Below are 19,612 nucleotides of genomic sequence, written 5' to 3' on the forward strand. Positions count from 1 at the left end.
AGGAGGCACAGCCTATCCTAGCATTTAATAGGCACTTTAGGAAGAAGCTAACCGTGCATGGGAATCCAGCTAGTTACAGTATACAAAAGCAATCTCATACATGGCATTTACACCTACCAGTAATGTGGATGACAGTCAACTCGTCAATGTACATCTCTGCTGTGTGATGGGTATACTGGAGCACACATGCAAAATCTGATGGAGATACTGGGATTATGTGTAGTTTCACCAAGGAAAGCACACTAGCTGAAAAACAAACTGGAGAATCAAGTGCTGTGAGGTATTTCTTCTTTTTAAATTATTTGTTGAAATGAATTGCTAGCTCTAGGTGAAACTCATTCTCCAGCTCCTTTCTGATTTAATTACAAGGTAAATATTCTGACATTCTTAGTATTTTGTTGAATTAGCTGAATATAAAACACATGAATATGTGCAATCATAAAAAAACACTGAAGGGAAAATAGGAAATGTAAACTAAGACTGGCTAGTAGTGACACAACCTCCAGCAGCAGCAGAAACAACAACACCGGCAATAACATTAACAACGATAATATTAATAATAATAATAATAATAGTAATAATAATAATAGTAATATAGACAGGAGAATATCCAAACACTATATTTGATTTGCAACATTATGCTAATTCATAGCTTTGAGAAAAAAAGTTTAGGGTGTTAATCAAGAAGTAACAACAATTGCTGAAGTGCTGCTGTACAAATAACAACACTTAATTAAAGTAAGTTAGCATTTTATTAAGTTGTGTCCATAATTACAAAGTCAATGCTTTCCTTTCTTGTTGAATTGTTAATAGTGTTTTTTTTTTTCTGCTTTGGGTGCTAATATATTCAAACTCAACAAAACATAGTGGTTTCTTAGCTGAAAGGAGAAACAACTACTCTTGGGGGAACCCGAGCACCAAAGTGCACAGAGACTCCTTGTTGGTCCAGTGTCAATGACAGTCATATAGAATGCAGTGGTCTATGGTTTAATTCTTATAGGTTCATAGGTTCATAGGTAAATACTAGGCTATCTGCCCAACAGCATTTATAAGCTTAGCCAGAGTGTGTTGGCTTTCGCCACCCCCTTAGACTAGTTCCCTATGGCTCTGTCCAGCAGAGCCTCTGCAGTGATCATTTATTGTTTCCCATCCACCCGTCAAGGCTTCTCTTGAAGAGTGCTAGTGAGGGGCTCTGCCTGATGTATATTGGAATTTTGTTCCAAAGCATGGGGAGTCTCTGGGTCAGGAATCTATCCCTCCAGCACGTTCTGTTTAACGTTTTGGTAAGGTTTATATCCATAGAGCATGTGGCTCTCAGGGATTGGGTTTTTGTAGGTTGAGCATATCCATCAATTCTGGGTTGGATATGGCCTTGTATGTCAGGCATAGATCACCTCTGAGTAAGCGGTATACAACCGAGTACAGCTGGAGTTTCTTTAGTCGGTCTGCATAGGTCATCTGTTTGAGACCTGTAATCCTCTTGGTGAGGTACTTCTGTAGTCTTTCCAGCTGTTGCAGGTGTCTTGTAAGGTACATCCCAAATGAGGCATTGTATTCTATAAAGGCTCTACTAAGTGTTGAGTAGAGAGGCACAATAACCTCCTTTGTTCTGGATGTGAACCTTTTTGAGATTAGGTGGGCCACATAGAAGGATTTTCTAACCACGTTGGCAATACCAACATTATCAAAGGAGAGATTACTATTTACTTGGGTCCCCATATCCTTTATTACTTTTTCTGTATTTAGGGGACTACTACCTATGTGGTAGTTCACAGGTACTTTGTTTTTTCCAAAGGGGATGACTATGCACATTTTGGCATTCAGCTTGAGGCCATGATTTTGACACCAGGTATCTGTCTCAGTGAGACCCTTCTGGAGGGTGTCCTGTATCAGCTGGAGAATCAGTTATGGCCCCTAGTTTGCAGTCGTCTGTGAACTTGGTCAGCCTAAGTCCTCCTGTGCTTGCCTGTACATCTGAGAAGTATATACCGAACAGGAGGGGTCCTAGGACTGAGCCCTGGGGGATGCCAATTGTAACCGGTTTAGAGCCAGACCTAGAGTCTGCAACTCTCACTGTGTGGGTTCTGTCCATGAGCCAATTTGTAACCCATCTCGTGATGTAGGGGTTAATGTTCAGGTTGGTGAGCTTGTCTATAATACCAGAATGGGCAACGGTGTCAAAAGCCTTTGTGAGGTCTAGGTAGGCTGTGTGGACCTCCTTACCCTCGTCTAATGCCTGGGTAACTGTCTTGAAGACGTCCACCAGGTTTAGGAGGCATGATCTGTCCTTAACAAAGCCAAACTGGGTTGGGTCCAAAGTTTGGAGGTTCCCAATGTCTCTGTTAATGAGTTCCATGATGATGCCTTCCATAGCCTTGCAGACCAGGCTAGTCAGGTTTATAGGGCAATAGTTCCCGGGGTCCATTGTGGCACCACCTTTGTGGAGTGGGATAACTGTTCCTGTGCGCCACTCTGTGGGTACGTAGCTTGTAGAGAGGCTGAGTTTGAATAGTGTGTTTAGGTGGGGGTGTTAGTTCATTTTGGAGCTCTTGTAGGATGCAGCCTGGGACACCGTCCGGTCCAACTGAGGCTCTGTTTTTGGCTTTGGATGGGGCTGTTTTAACCTGTGTGTCGGTGATTGCTGGGGCCTTACATTCTTCTGGTATGGTTATGGGCCCTTTAGGGGGTGAGAGGGGTGTGAAGTTTGCACTGAACCTGTCTACCAAAATGTTGGCAATATCAGTCGGTTCAGTGTATTTTGTGCCATTTTGCACCAACTCAGAGCAGATTTGAGAGTTTCCACTTAGGTTTTTGACATAGCTAACGAATGCTTTGTGGTTATCTTTGGAGTCTTTGGCAATTTTTCTTTCGAAGCTAGCCTTGGATGATTTAATGAGGGATCATAGTTTCTTGCTGATACTGATCAAGGATGTCTTTCCTTCTAGGGATTTTGCTCTTTTATGTACTAGTTTCCTCCTTCTATTGTACAGCCTGTTTATGGCAGGGGTCCACCAGACTGGTTTACTTTTCTTGGAGGAGTGAGTCTTGGTTTTACTTGGGATAGCACAATCCATGCATTCCTGCAGATTGTCATAGAGTGCCTTTGTATAGGTTTCAGCAGCTTGGACAGCATTGTCCATTGGTGTGGGGGCTGTGAACCTTTCCCACCTCAGTCTTAAGTAACTTGAAGTCTGCTTTTGAAAAGTTTTTCACAGTAGTTTCCTTGATTGGGGTTGGGGGCGGAATTTGGATATCCAGAGTGATTAGTCTATGGTCTGATCAAACCATAGAGGGGTTGACGTCAGGTGTGGAACACCAGTCGCCCATGTTGGTGATGACCAGATGACCAGGTCCAATATGTTGTTGCCTCTGGTGGGGGTGTTGATCAGTTGATCCAGAGCGTTTGCATTTATAAATTCTAGGAAGCATTAGGCAAGGAAGTTAGTACTTGAGTAATTCTCCCAGTTAATGTTTGGGTAGTTGAAATCACCCACTATTAGGGTGTTTGGTAGGACCTTCATATTTCCCAGTGTCTCCAGAAATGCAAAAGGGGGGGTCCTATGTCAAGGTGAGTGATCTGTAGCAAACTACAACTTGGATTGCAGTTTTGCCTTTTGTTAGTTGCACTTGGATGATCTCTAATGCATTGTGCTGTGCCACTAACCTGGAGGTGTGAGTATCCTTGATGAAAATGGATACACCCCCACCTTTTGTGTTTCAGTCCAGGTTCTGTGGCCAAAAGGTATGTTATGAGTTATAGCCTGGTAATGCTGGGGTGCTCTCTGGACCCTTTAATCAGGTTTCTGTTACTACACAGATGCAGATGTTCTCCATACTGAGGAGTGCCTCGAGTGCGTGCATTTTAAGGTTTAGACTTCTGGCGTTGAGTAGCATCACCCTCAGTTTTTGGTTTCTTGTGCTATTTATGGTGGTGGGTTTGAATTTTGAGCCTTGCCTAAAAAAGGCACTATGGGGGCAACAAAAGCCTTTGCCAGTATTCAAAAGCCTAAGGGTGACAGTTGTAAGCCATCTCTTGCAAAACAACATGGCTTGTCGAGCATGTCATCCCAGGCAGACAGATACTGGATCCCCTTTGAATGACACCAGAAACTTAGCCAGTTGTTGAAACTTGATCATTTTTTTCTTTATACTGTGGCATAATTTGTGGTGAGGGCAAGATGCTACTACTCAGGGTCAGGGTCATACCTGCCTGGGCTACATGATCAGAGAGTTCTTCCATGTCTCTTTTCATGTAGTCCAAGGAGGTACGTCTCAGGTCATTCACACCAACATGTACAATGACAGAGTTGTATTTGTACTTGTTCTTGAGTGACCTGAGTGCTTGTGTTATGTGTCGGATCCTGGTGGCCGACAGGCAGTTAACTGTAACCTTCTCCTTGTCCAGCCTAGACATGGATCAGTGTTTTTCTTTCCTTTGAGTTGTTAACAAATTTCTATTGTTATAACTTTAGCAAACACAGATAGACATCTGATTTGAAGCTGCATTATAGTGTACTAAAATGCAAAATTGTTTAACTCTTTCCACACATGATACACTAGGCTAAGTTATGTTTCATTTTCTGTATAATGAAAATTGCAGATCTTTGTTTTTCCTGTTGATTTGCAAAATCTCAACTCATTGGAATCTTGAGGAATTGCTGATTGATAAATTTGACTAAAGATGGTATCAAACTTATCTTTCCTTGGGTCTATATTAAAATCCCAAAAGGCCTTAACATCGAATGTATGTACATCGACACATAAAGGTCGATGTACATAAACATTGAAACATGTAATCGACAAAAATCACAATGTCGAATGTGTTACATCAAGCAAGAGCACAGGTACGTTCAAACTAACATAAAAAACTGAAATTAACCCACTTTTGAAGGAGGGCAAGCCCCCCTGCACTCCCCATGTGGGGGTTGCATCCCCACACCCCCTACTTAAATATAGCAACTCAGAGACCGCACTACAGTGGGGAAAAGGATATATTTCCTTATCCCCATAATCACGCTGCTGGCTAAACAAACACATTTGGCGTTGTGATTTTCGTCGATTATGTGTATGTACATCGACCTTTATGTGTCGATGTGCATACATTTGATGTTAAGGCTTTTCGGGATTTTAATATAGACCCCGTTCCTTACCTAGTCAGAATAATTTTCCACTTAATGTGTACTTACATAGAGCTTCTTTCTGCACTTCAAACATATATATTTTTCTTAATTCCCTGTTTTATATCACAGAGATGATCAGTATTATTCAAAATGTTTTAATTTTCTTAGCCAGTTTGATTTCTTCTCACTCCCCTTGTAATTATAGTTTTCAAGTCTGCTTGCTTCACACTTTCAAAAATATCTTTCCTCAGATACATTTTTAAATACTTTAGCCGAGGTTCTTCGTGAATGTTAGTAGTTCCATTCAACAATTTACCTTTCTATTTTATCTTCTTCTCCCAATATGATTTTCTTCCTAACTGTTTGTAATAGATCCAGTTACATGACAATGTGTTAAATTCATCTATTTTGCTACAACTTTACCATAAATTAGTGCTTATTATCATATTCCTATTTAGTTTTCTAAATACATTTTGAAAATGGGGGGGCATTTTTGCTTTAGTTGTATTTGTTTAATGGTAAAGTAGGCATTATACATAATGCTGTTTTCATTCTATAAAATGTTTAGCTATTTTACTTATCTGATATCTCAAATGTTCTTTGTGTCCTGCCCAGCATCCCTCTGTAAAGAAAAGTACACATATGTAGGTTAAACAATTTTCTTCTTCTAGTAATTTCTCTTTCAAGCATACCAATGATCGCTGTTTATTCTCACATGAATTAAGTTATTATTACTAATTTTTGCAATGTGTATTGCATAAATGTATTCAAACAATGAGTTGGATATTTTAAGAATTTCAATGTAAGTTAGTGTATTCAACGAATCATAAATGAGAACTGTGGAATCATAAAACGTTATTAATGGCTTAATGACGTTCATGTCATTACCAATATTTTTCTCTAGGGCATCAAATATTTTATTAATTTAAATGAAAAAGGGTCAAACGTTTAAAATACATCAGTGTCTCAAATTTTTGCTTATGCTAAATTTGGATATCATATAACATTTCTTTGATATTTTAATATGTGCCAAGATAGAAATTGTATAAAGCTGGAATACTATTAGTTATTTGCATAAAAGTTATGTTTCCATATCTGCCATGAGTTTTTATAGCATTAAACACTCCTTCAAGATTTAGTGATACCACAAACTGTTTTCCATGCAAACACAAACATATTTCCTTCATTCTGATGGAAAAATAAGTAGGGGGTGTCAATTGCTGTTCTGTAAGCAGGATAAGCAAATTGTCTCTGCATATTGTTATTTTTGTTAAGTTACATTTTTAAATTCAGTAATATTGTTATTGTGCAAATAGTTTAAGTAATTATCAGTAATGGCAGTGATCTATATGATTTCAGATCATTTGTTTAACTTTGTTAATATACACATATGATTATGGCACCTATTTAAGTTTCCAGAAAACACTTCATCTTATTATTATATTTAATTGATTTCTTCCAATGGTATACAGGGATAAAGCTTTGACTATATCTCAAATGACCTGGATTCAAATAGGGGCTCAGGTGCCTGATGGAGCAGCAGGGAAGGATGGTTGTGCTCATCCCAGGTAGGAGGGTGTTTGTTAATGATGCTTCTTTAGGGGCAGTGTGGGTCAAAGAGGGGAGTTGCCCTCAAATAAGATTGATGAGTTTGGGAGGTGGGGCAGGGAACAGGTATGGCATATAACAACCTTTCTGGGATGGAAGTTGAGATAGTTAACCGTCCAGGATGACCTTATTATCCACAATAAGCATCAGCAATATTGGAGTAAGTCTGGGGTCAGAGACAAGTTAATAGACCCAGCATGGATGTGGGGCAGTGCAGCCAGGTCGATGTTATGCTGTCCCAAGATCATCAGGTACTTCTTCATGGCAAACAGAAAAATGCTTTTTTGTAGTCCTTCTCATGGTGCACTAACTCTACACCAGTTGCTTGTGTGAGCATGCTCTACACATTTTTGTAGTTCCCTCCATTCTTTATTGTATGTAGTTATCATTTTCTTTAACATTTGTCTATATGTTGACCTTGATTTTATTAACTTACAAGGTTGTTTTCTTCTTCTTTTAAGTCACTTGTTTCAATATTTCAATAGAGTAGGTAGGCTAGAGGCATCATTAGAGGTCACTGCAAGCCTATCTCCATTAGGATTTAGTCTAATAAGAACCATAAAAACTACATCAAGTCTGGACTTATAAAAACTCAGTTTTCTGCTGATAATATATTAATAGGTAGTCTATTTCATCTATTCCCTGCTCTGATTTTAACAGACATTCTTTGCTTTTTGGTGTTTACCACTCCAACACTCACTAAGAGATTACTGTACATTGTACCTTTTCTGATGTTTCTAAACTTTGACATTGAGACTGGAAACCCAATTTGTCATCATGCGTGTATTAGTGCATCCAAATCAACTTGCATTTACACCGATGGAGAAGCATCTTTAGCCTGTCTTCATAACTTCAACTCACAACTAAACTGATTCTGTTTAAATACCTCCTCTGAATACTTTCAAGGGTAATAATATCCTATATAATGCATGAGCTAAAAAGTCACCTCTGAATTCTAATATAGTTCTCATAATAATTGTATATATCACTGTGTAGTGGTTTACTATCACATAGTCAAATCCACTGTGTTCGAGTGTTAAGATGTCTGACTAAAATGTTCGGAAATCAGAACACTGAACACAAAAAATGTCTAAGTAAGCACTTCAGTAAAGTTAAAATGTCGACTTTACTGAAATGCTCACTTATGCTCCACATTAAAAAATACTTGCCCCCCTGCACTCCCACCCTCCTATATACAAACTCCTAGATTGCACTACAGTGAGGGAAAGGGTACATTTCCCGATCCCCACTATTGTGCAATCTGCACCACAATGTTGAACCTTACAACAGCGAATGCTCATTATTGTAAGGTTCAACACTGTGGCAATCATATTTACGGTTCTGCTAAATAAGTTTTGCACATATGGCGATCGCACGAAGTGCGATCCGTTATGTGATAGTAAGCCCTGTGCAGCTCCTTGAGAAGATGATGAGTATAACTGTACTTATTATAATAAAACCTTTCCCACCTTGATGACCTGCATATTCTTTAAAATTCATTTTCCTCAAAACTATAACTGCAAGGTCATTAATTTTACAGCATTTTGAAAAGAGTTCAATGACACAAAGACACACTATGTTCTTTTTACATTTATGCACAATATGACATTTTTTATTTGCTCTGTAAGGACAACTTATGTTGTTTTATAATTTGTTAACTGAGTTAGAGCAGTAACCAGAAGTGACTAAGTTCAGTTTCAGCCCAGTAAATGCAAAGGAAGTCAAAATTACATTTCAGTAAGGGTCAGCAAAAATATAAAGAGAATGTACATTAGTAGTCCCACTTATCAACAAGTAAGAATGCATTGAGTGTATGCAGTAATAATATACATTATGTACAGTATACTCAATTTACATTTAGGAGTTGAGTTACCAGTATGCTCTATTCAGCATGTCATGTCATGTGACTGAAAATGATGCATTAGGTGAAGTGGAGTGCAAGAGACAATGCGAGTACAGTTGGAAAGAGAAAGAGCAAGTGACAAAAGTGAGACCAGGTAACAGCTGGATAAAAGTCAGTGACACTTGGTCACTATATGGAGATGGACTTTTAGCTGAATTCTGAATTTTGGTAAGATGAAGTGTCTTTTATTCATGGGAGAATACCTTTCCAAAGTTTTGGTCCTAGTATGGAAAAACAGTGATCTGTGCAGTGAAGTTTTGTTTTAACTGTAGGCGTAGTGTTGATAGTGGCTTCTTTGACTTGAACAGTAAGTTTTGTCTAATTACCATAGCTAGTCAGAGAATGATGGTCTGGTTGTTTAAGAGCTTGACCAGCTGGAATTGTAAAAGGGGATAAATATTTTGTTGTACTGGGAGCCAGTTCACTCTTACCAACATTTTTCAGTGGTGTTCATGTTTTGGGAGGATGGTAATTTATTTATTGACATTTGATTAAAAGGAAAGTCTGACTGGGAAGAAGCTCATTTTCAGGGGAGGTCTTGAAAGAAAAGCTCCAGATTATTACAAAATGGTTTAACAACAATAATTACAATCTTCACAAATAAAACAAAAACATCTCTAGTTTAAATAATTTTAACAAATTAGACATTATATAAAACATTGGTTAAAAATCAATGCAAGTTATATGACAATCATTTAATGTTTAGAGAAATTTCAGAGAGTTTGTAGAAAAGTTAAAGGTAAGTTAGACTAATATGTGTTAGAAACCTACATATTTCATTAGTTACTGTTAGGATATGTTTGGAGTATCCTTTTGATGTTGAGATATCTAGGAAGAGGTTTTATTACAATTGGGAAAATGAATGCCTTTAACTGTAGTTGTTCTAAAGGTTTTTAGTAATAAAGGGAAGATTTTGCTTTCTACACAAATGAGAACATTAACCATTATCCTTGTATTGTTATGGTGAGGTGAAAAGTTTAGGGAGGGGTCAATCCCAATGCTGATGTATTTAAAATGTAGATTATTTTCTATGGCTGTATTTGTCTGTTCATATATATGTAATGTCTACTTTTGGTGCTTGTGTGTGTTTACCAGAAATAATAGTCTTGGTTTGTTGGAGTTGAGTAGGAAGTTTTTGTTGGTTATCCAATGGATTAGTGCCAGGAAATCTGCTTGGAGTTCTATTTTGGACATTAGGTAGTGAGATGTTTGTCTAGAAAATTCCATAACCTCTACATAGAGTAGTTTGCAGAAAGGCTGTAGATCACAAGAAAGTTTACTGAAGATGGAAAATAAATAGGGGATAGGATGAGTATGGATCCTTGCCAAACTCCGTATTAAAGACTGAGTGGCTGGAAAAAGGAGGAATGAACTCTGACTGATAAGAGTTCGTTAGAGAGATAGCTTTGAAATCAAGGCAGTGTGCCAGGACTTCTGCCTATCACATTGATGAAGAAAGATGTTGTGATCAACATGGATGTAAGCTTTTGTAAAGTCAATAAAAATAGTACCAGTGAGCTGGATTTTGTCCCTCGCTAGAAGAAGTTCATTAAAGTCTATAGTGCTGTGATTGTGCTCTGTTTGGATGAAAAGCCACGCTGTTTATGTGAAAGGAGGTTGAAAGTATACATAATTAGGATAGTTGAGGTTAACTATTTTTACCAATAAGTTTTCCTAGTGTGGGAAGAGTAAAGATTTGTCTATAGTGATACATTTTGATGGGATTAACTTGCTATGGGATTGAGCTGAAAATGACTATTTCCATGTGTTGGGCATTATAGTTTGTGGATGTCAGAGACTAAATATGTCTTAAAAGAAGTTTGTGATAGATTCCTTGCAGAGATGTATGATCCAGGAAGACAGGCTATCTGAGCCTAGTGGGTTGTCAACTTTGGTTGAAAAAGAGTTTTGAAGTCTTTATGTTTTGACATGCATAAACTAAAAATGGGAATATAGAGAGGTGATTCAGGTGGGAATGAAGGATCAGTGCAAGGGTTTGAGGAGGGAGGTAAATTGAAACATTTTGAGAGAAAGTCAATTGGTGAAAATGACTCTTCCTGGAAGTCAATTTATTCCTTTCAAAAATGGTGTAGGTGAGTGAGTTAAGGGTTTTTGAAGCATGCACATATGTCAGCCTTTGGGTCTTCTTATGGCTTGTTTTCAGAAGTTCCTGAGTTAGGTATGCTGCACTCAGTTGTTGGGAGTGGTGTTGTCTTTTTTTTACCATAATAGGCATCATTTAATGCTTTAAACAATACTGAATTCACATGTTAGACAATGACTTTTTGCTTCTGAAACTGAGAACTTATAAGAATGTGTGGCTCCTGAAGGTATCTGAGTATATTGATGAGATATTATGCAACAAGACCCAGCTTAGAGTTAGGATTTTTTAAATTCATGTTGAATTCTATCTTAGTTCAAAAAGATATTAATTTAAGGTTATTTTGTTGTATGATTATGTATTGTGTAGCTTACTAGTCAATGATCATTGACAGATGGAGGGTGCATGTCAATGTCTGAGATTAATGTGGAGTTGTAAGTGATTATTACATCTACAAAATGGTACTTTTTAGTTATGTGGCAAGATTGTATAGGTTGTTGTGATAGCTGTTTAATGCTGTATTTGAGAAGATTTTGGTAATGTCATGTTGGATGGACTGAAGTGCATTGATCATTTTCAGAACAATCTTTGTTTTACAACTACATATTTTTCAATTATATTCCTCATCTTATAGTTGCAAATGGTTTTACAAAAAATGAAGTTATTAGTATGTTGTTTGACATTTTAAGTTTCACTTTTTATCCATTTTTTTCTATAACCCCACCCATAAACTAATGTCATAGTAGGCATTGGGCAGTAATTTACACATGATTAGAATGTGTTATGGGTAAGTACAAACAACTTACTTAGTGACAAATATTTTTGTTATCCTTAGTAAAACTTTTAAAGGTAAGCTTCTTTTTCATCACTGATTAATGACTGCTTATAATTATTTAACACTATATCTATACAGTCTTAACGTATTTACATCATGGTTTGACTACTACATATAATCACTGTTAATTTCCGATGTGAGCTGTTCTACTTGCAAGTATTAGTTAATGAACTTACTTTACAAAAATTCAATTGACGTATTTAACATAAACATACAGTATTTTATACATTAATTTAGGAAGTGAGACACCATGGGTTTGATGATTAATGATGCCATGGCAAGTATTTTCATTTCTGAGAAAAAAATCCATGGGGTTGTCCTTATCAACAAAATACAATGCAAAAACAATGTACTTTCTATACCAGAAACTGCATAATTTCGTACTTCATATGGTAAGGAGGTTAGATCTTACTTCAAAGGTTTGTTACTTACACTTCCTCCGGAAACATGAGCAATACATATTATAGTGAAGGTTGAAGTTTTTTCTTTTCTTTCATAATTGACAGCTAATTTTTTCAATTAGGTTTTGGCATTTTAAGGAGTAATAAGAACAGGAAGGTAGATTACTGAATTACTGAGAGGCAAAGAAATTTTTTTTTGGGGGGGGAAAATCTAGTAGAAACCAGTTTGGAGAAGTGTAAGTGAGGGAGTTATCATAGGCTGGAAATTGATAATTTAGTTTTGTTTTATAAACGGAAGTATGTTACCATAATTTTGTGAACTTGTTGTACCATCTAGAAGTTGTTATAATACAGGAAGTACTGGGTAAGTGCAGGGCTAGAAGAAAACCTGTTCAGTTATATTTTGCACAATTCATACTACCTTAGTGCTCTCACTAAACTATTATGCACAAATAGTGAGGTAAAGTGGGAAGGTTAAAGTGAGAAATAGAACAGGTAAGGAAGCAGGACTAACCCTTGCTGTATACCACCTGTGTTTGTCAGTCTTGACTAGTGATGTCCTACTTGTTACCCAGTTTAGAACCCATCTTATTAAGTAAGTGTTAATATTGTATAATTTCACTGAACTGATTAAGGCTTATGTGAGACTGAATCAAAGTCCTTTGTTAGGTCCAAATATATTTTGTCAATTGCAAAGGTTTCGTTCACCACTTAAGACATAATTTATAGACTGATATTAGGTTGGTCATAAATTATCTTTCCCTTAGCAAATCCATGTTGGTAGATGTCCATGCAGGATGCATTTAAAGTATTTTCTAGGTATCTGAGTATCCTTTCAAAGCACTTATAAAGTAAACCTGGCAGTGTAATAGATCTGTATCTTTCTGCTTTGTCAGTACTACTCTTTTTAACAGAGGTTTTACATATGTATGTTTCCACTCAGATGGAAAAAATACATGTTATTAATGTTTGATGTCATAAGAAAAGTACGATAAGAAGTACTCAAACTGTCAGATTTGGGGCAATATCTTTTTTTTTTATTCTGTTTAATGAATTATTTACCCAAGTATCCTCAGTTACTGGACACATGCCTTTTATATGAACCTAACTGATCATTAATCATGTGTCTATTATATTGAATGAAGATGGAAGGATAGTGATAGAAGCTAATGAGGTGCTATGTCAGCAACAGACTTCTTGACTGACATACCACCGCATTACCTTCTATCACTAGCCTTCCATCTTCATTCAATATAATAGACACATAATTTATTTTCCTTTATTCTCTGGTGTCTTTTTGACAAATATTTTTGTTATCCTTAGTAAAACTTTTAAAGTTAAGCTTGTTTCCATCACTGATTAATTACTGTTTATAATTATTTAACACTAAGTCTATACAGTCTTAAATTTTTATGAGATGATAATTCCTTCACTGAGCCGCATATTGTTTCTTGTGTCTAGACTGACAGTCAGTTTCTGTTCCACTAAGGTACTTTTGAGACAATCTCTTTGTTGTTAAATTCTATTTGCCAGTTCCTATTCCTGAGTTCCTCATTAAGCCTACTGTAGCTTCCTTGATAAAAACTTTTACAACTAGTCAATTTAATTTGCATGTTATAACTATATTGGATTGTGTCCTTAAATATAATTCCATTATGGTTAGAATGTGTTAGTGGGATCAAACTTTTAGCATCTCAGATCTTTATTTCACCAGAGGTGAATACTATATCAAGTATGTTTCCCTTATTGGCAGGTGTTTTACCTGCTGAGCAAGTGTCATATCATTGGTTGTATCTAAGCATATAGGTATCAGTATAATTATTAATAGAATTAGTGTCCCAGCAGACATTTGGTACATTAAGGTCACCTGGTATAATGGAAGAATGACTGGAAATAGACTTCCTTTGTTGTTCAGTAAAATTAATTTGCTCTTCTGAGCCTGTATTTGGGCTTCAGTAGAAGGCAGTGTCATGAGACAATCTACTATTATGAACAATTACCACAGAGTAGATTTCCACCAGTGTGCAGTTAAAGCTTCAAAAAGAGTTATGAACAAATCCGTTACATTGATGGAGGAATCATATTTATTTCAAGATCATGACACAATGTTCTTCTTTCTGTTTGAAAACAAGCATCCATTGTACTGATTGATGAGGGGAGGGGGTCACTAGTGATGCTGAGAAATACAGACTCATTGATTTAATCAATATAATTGAGAAATCTTTTGAGAGGCCTATGGTAAAATAAATGCAGTTATTGGATAGCCCTATAAATTATGAGATTAATCAGTACTGGTTTATGCAAGGTAGGTCTTGTATCTGAAATTTCCTATCTTTCTGTATGGATGTGTTAACAGCATATGACAACACCAAGTTGGTGGATATTGCATTTTTAGATCTTGCAAAGACTTTTGATTCAGTCACACACAAAGCACTTGCCAAAACTCATTGGAATATAAGCTGAAATCCACATATAATATATCTGATATCTATTTCTAATATATTTGATATCCAAATGATTATACGGTACTAAGTCATTAGTTGCTATTATGGCTATAAGTTTACAGTATTTTTATGTAATAAGTGGTGTTCCATGGGGGTCAGTGTTGGGATCAGTTTTATTTTATGTACTCATGTCAATAATATCAATTAGTTCTAAGTGTTGCTTCTCAAAATTTTTAGATGATGCAAAGGTCACTGACACAGTGAGATAAACTGATGATTAGAAACGTATGTCAATATACTTAGAAGACTTGCAGTCACGGACATCACAAAAAAAGAATTCTTTTATAAATGTAGAATTATTTATATAGGTATTAAAATAAAAAATTCCCCTTACACCTTTTGCAAGACTTTGATTTTTCTGTGGTCTTGTTTAAATACTTTGGAATAGTTATTTTTAACAACTTAGAGTAGTTGTACTAGGGAAGAAGTCAGGAAGTGCTACTGCACAACAAAACTAATACTGTGCACTTAAACAGAGATGCATTAATTTACAATTTAAACTCTTGATTAGGCTGGTGATTGAATATGTATCAGGGTTTTGCCCTTAGAGTAGTAAGGTCATTAAGAAGATGGAGATAATTTAGGAGTACTACATTAGATCAGTTTGTACTCTGGGTAGGGGTTTAGTTTTGAGACTCATCAAAGCCATCTATATGTGTATATTGTTATCTACAGGCTTCTAAAGGAAGAACTGATTTGTGTATACATGTGCACTAGACATGCTGAGACTCGGGCAACCTTAATTGTTTAGTTTTTGAACCATCTCCGGTTAACTTGGAACAACAACAGCATATCACTGGATATAAATAGAAGGGCAAGGTTGTGAAGAAGGAACTGCTTTTAGTATATAGTTGTATAATACTGGAGCAGACTTCTACCATGCATCACACAGTGAGTCCTTGCACATTTTTAAAATGAAATGTGGCTTGTAGATAAGGTTTACTCTGCCTTGAATGGGTAGAATAGACCTACTAATGACCAGTTATGAGGTTCTTGGTCACAATCTAACATTGAAACACAGAAGCACTGCCAAACCTATACTCTAAAGACTGTTCTAGATTTGTCTTTGTAAGAGTAAGTGCTTCTTTACTTTATGTGGACATTACATGAGAAATAATTCCCTTGGTCTCTTGTAGCTTGCTTACATCTTCTAACAGTTCTGTCCTAAATGTTCTTCATATTGATCACTCCTGCAGTAGCCTTACCTATCTAGGTTATATCCTGCTAAGGATATAACAGCTGGCCAGCTTGCAAACTTTCAGGGCACCTTCCATGTGCCCGAACTGTCAAGAAGCTTGAGCTGAGGTGTCTAAAAGACAAGTTTGAGCATGAAGTTCTTCAGAGCTTTATTGCCTCTGAAGACTACACTCCTCTGGGGCTTCTGAGGATTGACAGTCAGCCTTTGCTTTCCTTAGCTGGGCAGATAAATTCCCTTTTAGGAAATCCTTCCATTTTGTTATTTTTTTACTGACATTTTATTACTTTTCTCTTCAGAAAGGTTATTTTAAAGCTAGGTGTGTTGTGTTTTAATGGATTGTCTTGAGATTCTCACATACTTTTAAATGGAGCACTCATTGTTTCTTTCATTTTAAAAGTAGTGCCAACTCTCAACAGTCCTATTCCTATGAAGAAAACCAAATGTTCATAAGGATTTTCTATAGCAACAAACTCAAATTCTTGGCTCATCTTTTTTTTTTGAGGAGCCTATTTTTACAGAAGGCCATAGCCAACCCACTTTATGCAGAAATAAAACTTACAGAAGTAAATTATGCCTTTTTGTGGTCATGGTTGTGGGTGGGGAATAAGAATGTGTTCAGTAGGATTGGTAAGCAGTGCTTAAACTTTCTGATATACTGAAATTGTCTGCATTGGGTTTGAGTGTGTATGTGTGAGTGCTCATGGGTTAAGGATATAGTATGGGCTAGAGAAGGGAACATATGTTTTAGTGTGCTTCAATACCATATTGTGGTATGTCTGTGTGTCTTGTTGAGAAATATTTAAAACATCAGCCAGCTAAAATGTTGCTGGTCATATGAGGTATCATAGAATGTTAAAATACATAAGGTTCACTCTGTTTGCTACCACCTTTTTAGTACCAAAAACTACAGCCGCAAGCTATACAAGATTCCAGACCAAAGTTTTTGTATTTTTCTCTTTCTGCCATTTGGGGTCAACGTTTAGGTCTTTGTTGTATTGCCAGTCAATATTTTTAATATATTGCATCTTGTTAAGGGTTACTATTAAGAAAAGACTACCTACAGCCTAATGTATAGGGATGGCGGTAGAAACAGAGATAGAGTTAGTGATAGCACATGTGAGTCCGGTGGTAAGGCGAGAGGTAAAACTTGCACGCTTAGCACCATCTCCTTTCACTTTGCCCAGATTAATAGTCTGTACTGTAATATAATAGCTCAAGGCTGCATTCATCAAAATGAGTTGTCAGAAAATGCATGTTTTCTATATACTGATTATGTGAACATGTGGTTACCAATGGATACGACTTTTTTTTTCAAATTCCACAGAATGGTTGCATGCTGAGTTAAATGAAGCTGTATTGGTATATTTTAAGTTTTTCATTTATGTTTGTAAGTGGGAAGATACTGATTTCTGTCAGCAGTTTTCATAAACCTCTAAACATGTTTTAGTGTCTGTGTGTATATGTTTGTGAGAGTGTGTGTGTATCTGTATGTCTGTATGTCGGCATGGGTTAGAATTCTAACTCTGTTGAACTATATGTGTTTGCCAATCTAGTTAATTAACTATCTGTTCTGAGTTGACTTTTTTCTTTTTCTTTTTTTTTTTTATTTCTGTAAGTTTTAGCCATGTAAGTTTCATTGATGTTAGAGTAAATCACTTCTACCAGTCATTTAAAATGTATGTCTTGCTATATCAGAATAACAAAAATGCAATGTCTTTCAAAATGTTTCAGAACATGGCTTCCAATACTGTAATGAAAAAAAATAAAATAGGCCATGATACAAAATACAGAATCTCTGAAATATGTCATGTCTTTCCTCAAGCCACTTTGTATGCTATGTATACGAAGCCTGCACCGTAAAGTTTCTATGAAAATCACGGATGATGTAACAGAAAAAAAATATTTCTCTTGTTTTTCTTAGTATGCCAGTGCAGGGCCAGTAAAATGTGTCACAGTTAATACCTTTCAGTCTATCTTGCTGTTTTAAAAATAGTGACTCCCCACTAAAGTTTAACTTTTTAGAAAGGGAAAACTTAAGTTACCTACTTTCACATCTAACTCCTCTAGTGCACACTGCAGTGTTTAGGGTAAACCATTTTTTTTCATCTTACCTTTAAGCATCCCTGTGACTACCAGTTGCTTTAAAACTTGCTGGAAAGCACTAGGAAGTCTTAAACTAATACAAGCACTCAACTCTCCTTGTTAATAAGGAGAAATTAATTGTAGGCACTAAACAGCCTATAATTGCAAAGTAAGAAACAACGAAATGGGATCCACCAAAGAACGATTTATTGCAGACTTCTCTCTCTCTCTCTGACGTCTCGGCCTGAGCCTTCAAGGAGTACAACTAACTTAAAATACTATTCACATATATATACACCACAATAATTGATTAATTAATTCAATTATACAATTAATAATGTAAAACACCACAATTCAATTTATAAGCATTCTCCAATTAAAATCTTCATTTAGACCCTCAGAAAATAAAGTTTTAAATTTTAAAATAAAAACAGCTTCCTTTTGTTGCAACAAATGTTTTATATTTAAACAATTATATTTATAATCTTGTATTTGTTCTAAAATAGTTGCATGTAATCCATTAAAATTACTATTATGAAATTGTAGAAAATGCATTGCTACAGGACTTTCTTCTTTTTTGTTAGCAATGTCCCTGATATGTTCCAAGAGCCTTATTTTAAAGGCTCTCTTAGTCTATCCGATGTAAATCTTTTTACAAGGACAACACAGGGCATAAATAACCCTTTCTGAACAACAATGAAAAGAATGTTTAACTTGAAAAGGAATGCTATTAATATATTCAAAAGAGGGAACCACAAATTTAATTTAATTATTTAATATAATTGCAAAGTACCTTATTAAGGTAAGGGAAAACAGCTCTTGTACGTTACAAAAAAAAAAAAAAAAAAAAGCACCAAACCAGGCATGTCCAAGGGTCAGATTTTGGTGATTTCTCCTGCTCACCTGGTGAATCTGAGCATACTGGGGCAAAGCAGCAATTGCCTCATGTACACAGACAACCCTCTCCTCCTACCACTCAGCACTACAACCTGTGAGAGACGCACTTACATAGCCAAACTGGAAGCAAAGCTCTTTCCACCCAAGATTGTGCTAGACAGTCAAGAGGAGAAGGTTAACAACCACACTACACCTCAAGCAACACATAGCCCTTCTAAACCCACACCACCAACACCCACACATAGCAACACTAAACCCTCATATGTGGTGGCCCTTAACAGTAACCCGCCCAAGCAACAAGGACCTCCAATAATGAAACGCAAACACCAATCACAACCAAAGTGTCTCATAGCTCACAACACCAGTGTGCCACCCAACAACAGTCCCTAAGGCAAGACAACGTACCCGACACTTTAGTCATAGGTGACTCTATAGTAAGGCACACTGATGTCCCATTCACCAAGCTGAACAAGGAGAAAATTACAGTCAGCTGCCTGTCAGGTGCCAGGATCCACCACATAACGAATGCACTCAACTCACTCCACAACAAGTACATATATGACTCTGTCATTGTCCATGTTGGAGTGAATGACTTGAGATGTACCTCCCTGGACTACATAAAAAGAGACATGGAAGAGCTCTTGGACCCTAGCCCTGAGTAGAATCCTGCCTTCGCCCAGAATGATACCATAGTATATGGACAAAATGATTGACTTCAACAATAGGCTAAGCTTCTGGTGTCATTCAAAGGGGATCCAGTATCTGCCTGCCTGGGATGACATGATTGACAGACCATGATGCTTTGCCAGAGATGGTCTGCACCTGTAGCCCCTGGGATTCAGGTTACTGGCTAAGGCTCTTGCCACCCCTATAGTGCCTTTTTTAGGCAAAGTTCAAAGGACAAAACCACCACCGTAACAGGTACAAGCATGCAAAATCTGAAGGTGATGCTACTCAATGCTA

The sequence above is a fragment of the Protopterus annectens genome, chromosome 3.part0 (assembly GCF_019279795.1).
Source record: "Protopterus annectens isolate FY-2018-M chromosome 3.part0, PAN1.0, whole genome shotgun sequence".
NCBI classification, from domain to species: Eukaryota; Metazoa; Chordata; order Ceratodontiformes; family Protopteridae; genus Protopterus; species Protopterus annectens.